The sequence below is a fragment of the Carlito syrichta genome, unplaced genomic scaffold (assembly GCF_000164805.1).
Source record: "Carlito syrichta isolate Samal-C Ts95f unplaced genomic scaffold, Tarsius_syrichta-2.0.1 Scaffold311474, whole genome shotgun sequence".
Taxonomy (NCBI): Eukaryota; Metazoa; Chordata; class Mammalia; order Primates; family Tarsiidae; genus Carlito; species Carlito syrichta.
Genome location: NW_007255570.1, coordinates 82,992 through 86,878, shown reverse-complemented (window position 1 = coordinate 86,878; position 3,887 = coordinate 82,992).

Sequence of the window (3,887 nt, the reverse complement as noted above, 5' to 3'; positions counted from 1 at the left end):
CGCGGGGAGGCGGGCCGCGGGGCCCGCCGCCGTCCGCACACCCTCGCCCACCCGGCACTGCTCGTGTGGCCTGGTCGGACCCTAGGCCTGTCCGGGTTTCAGTACCGGCTGGAGCCGGGTTGGATCTTTCTATCTGGTTTCGAGAGCGGCTAGGTCCTGGGCTTCATCAGTGAGTTAGAGATGAGGACCGGACCAGAACCCTGCCCTGCCTGCGTGCACTTCAATTTTGTTTGCTGGTTTTCTCAGAGACAGGGTCTCACTCTGTCACCCCTGCTGGAGGGCAGTGGCGCGAATATAGCACACTGCATCCTCGAATCCTGGGCTCAAGCGATCATCCAGCAGAGCAGCTGGGATTACAAGTACACGCCACCATGAGCAGCTAATTTATTTTTATTTTTGTAGAGACGTCTATGTTGCTCAGGCTGGTCTTGAACTCCTGGCTTCAAGTGATCCTACCGCCTCGGCCTCCCAAAATGCTGGAATTACAGGCATGAGCCACCATGCCCAGCCTAAGTTTTAATTAAGCTCTACTTCTTCTAGGGTCAGGACCTGGCCATAAGCTGCCCCTCTGACTTGCCTCATCCTTTTGCCACAGCCTCTGGTGTCCCATGCTGCCCCCTCATACCACAAGCAGCCTCCCCTTCTTCACTTTTGCAAGAGTGTGTTTCCAAATGCGCTCTCCAGAAAAGCTCCCTGAAGAACCACTTTGCCTCCAGTCTCCCAGTTCCTGCTTTAGCTGTCACTCAGACTCCTTTCTGCTTCTCACAGGCCCCAGGCTTCTGTCTCCCAATCCCTATACTGAGACAGAGGCCAGCTGCATCTGGGAACATCTCCTGCTCTGGGACCTCAATCTGTCTAATCCTGGCAGGTCCAGAAAGTGCTGATTGACCTGCAGACTCTCAATAAGGCCTTCCACACCCACCTCCTCTGAGAGCCTTGGACTCAGATCCAGGGATCTGGGTTTGAGTCTAACACTACCACTCAGGAGCTGCAGACCTGTGTCAAGTCACTGAGTGTAGGAGTCCATACCTGTGAAAGAGAACTCAGTAGCAGTCACCTCACTGAACAGGTGACAGCATGCTGATACTGGGCATATGAAGCCGTCTCCAACCACTAAGCACTGAACAGACACCTTAAGCACTAAGCAGAATAGACCCGAAAGCCAGACAGCTTGGGTTCAAGTCCCATCTGCACCACATAGCAGCTTTTTGACCATATTCAAGTTACTTAAACTCTCCAGGCTTCAGTTACCTCATCTGGAAAATGGGATAATACCTACCTCACAGGCTCATTATGAAGTTTCATAAATGATTTGATATTTGTAAAACACTTAGAGGAGAACCTGGCTCTTGGTCAGTGTTTGCTGTTATTACTATGGATGTTATCCAGTTGCACTGCCCATGGGAGCTCACTGCTGCCTTATGCTCCTCCCTTCTCACCCCCACGGTGGGGGCTAGTGAGACGGGGTCCAAGCACCACCTTGCATCGTGAATGGCCTTGCACTCCCTCCAGCTCCTCACCTGGGTGGTGGTGTAGGCATCTCCATTGCGGTATCGGGTGACCTGGCGGGTGCGGCGGACATAGTGGTAGCTGATGGCCTTCCACCAGATGCAGGGCGTGGCCTGCTGCATGCGGCCCACACGCTCCCGCACACTGCTCACGTCGACACGGTGCTGCAGCTCGTGGCGGGCTTGGCAGTGCCAACACTCCACCAGGTAGACGGCGTACAACATGAGCAGGAATGCCAGGGGGATGTAGACATAGCCGTTGGAGCAGGGGCTGTCGTGGTACATGAGGCTGTTGCCCTGGTAGGCGCTGCTGAAGGTGAGGCGCGTCACCGTGGTGACGTGGCACCAGGCCACTGCCCCCAGGCAGCCGTACATGAGCAGCGAGAGCAGGAGGCACTTCCAGTGGGACTCACGGCAGAGGGACTTGGTGAAAGAGGGCTGGATGGGACGCTGCTGCTCACAGGGGCAGGGAGAGGGGCCAAGATGAGTGGGAAGTGAGACAGAGTGGGCAGGACCCACCACAGAGATGGATGCAGGGGTGGAGGGCAGAGCCAGCACCAGAGATGACAGACAGGGATGTGGAGAGAAAAGGCAGGATGGAGATGGGAGCCAGGGACCAGAGAGAAAAACAGAAGTGACACAGAGTAAACCATGAGGACAGGAAAGGGGACCAGAAAGCCAATACAGTAAAGTGCAGAGAGAGAGAGAGACGCCCCGAGAGGCAGAAAAGAATCCAAGCCGGGGATGGAGGCCCAGGCAGCAAGAAGACACAGATGGACAGGATGGCACCAGAGAGACGGAGTCCAAAGGCAGACACAAAGATGGCAGCGGAACAGGAGAAGGTGTGGACGGGGAAGACAGGGAGGACAGACAGACAGGCATCAGCAAAGGCAGGCCCCCAGCCCAGACCCCTTCAGGTTTCCAGGAGAGGGGGAAGGACCCACTGACACACCTCCCCACTTGACAGGTAGAGCCCTCACTTCCTGATTTTTTCAGTCCTAGGTTCTAAAGGACCTGCTCCCCTCTGACCCACCCACTTTCCTAACCCTCACAACCAATTAGCCTGGTACTGGCTTCCTTGGGAGGAGGATCCCCAGGGAACCCCAGGCCCTGTGTCACTCGCCATTTCTGGACCCTGGTTCCCCTGTGAGTCTCCCTCCTGTACTCTGCCATCCTTCCCTCTGTCCGGGGATGGGAAGGGGGCTGGGGACCCTGAGCAGCAGGCAGTCCAGGAGGAGCTATCCAAAAGGGTAGAGGTGTGTATGGCTGGGTTAGGGGATAGGGACAAGGGGTGTGGGATGGGGGTTGGGAGGAAGACATTGGAAGCCCAGCCATTTGTCAAGAGAAAGTGATTTGTGGTACTCGCCCAGAGCCTGTCTGTTAAAGGACTTGGCACATTCTGTCCCACAGTTGGCCCAGTGAGTTGTTTACATGTCTGGCTCCCCGTAGACTAGGTGCTCCTTAGGGCAGGGCCCATGCCTCCTTCTCTTTGCACCCTGGGTGCCTACTGTGGCGCTGGCACCCAGCAGTCACACAATAATTGAGTACTGAGCCTGATTTCTTGTGTGGCCTCTGTGTTCCCACCCTTCCTGCCTGCTGTCTAGCTTCAGGAACCTGCCCCTCCCCACACACACCCAACCTCCCGCTAGGTCCTAACTTGTCCCCTCAATTCCTCAGGCCTGATCTGAAGGACAGCCAGGGAAGGAAGAAGAGGTGGACAAGAAGGACATCGTCACAGGCATCAGGCCCTGGATCTAGAACCACAGATAGGTAGGAGCACCAGGAAATAGCACACGGTATATGTGGGCAAGGAGAATAGGTACAAGTGCCTTTTGGGGAGCCTTGTCCTTGGGAGGTGTGTGCACATGTGTGCCTTCGGGTGTGCCCACCGGGCTGTGTGCCCGTCCCACCGCGAGCACATCTGAAAGTCTCCACCCGCAGGTCCATCCCTGCCCGTGTCCTCCTGCTCGCGTGCAGTGTGCATGTGTGTGCAGAGCGTGCATGGGAGACTGGAAGGGGTGCTCCTGGCACTTTCGTCCTTCTCTTTGTCTTCGGCTTCAGAAAACTGACGGGTAGGGACCCAGTTCGGGATACGGGCAAGCAGCAGAAGAGAGGGCTGCCCACGCCCCCCACACGCACACTCCCAGTGACCCCGGGGAGACCCGCCTGTACACACCTGACCTTTAGGGCCGCGGATCGGATAACACCACCACTTCCCACGGTGCCCTCCAGGCTCTGTAGTCCCTACAAGTCGCCCTCCTGGCCTTCCAGGGCGCAACCCCCTCTGTGAGATAGGCTCCCCGCCAGCATCCCCACCCCCGACAGCCTAGCCCCCTCTCTCATCCGCCCGGGGTCCGCGAGGCTCCGCCCCAGGCCCCT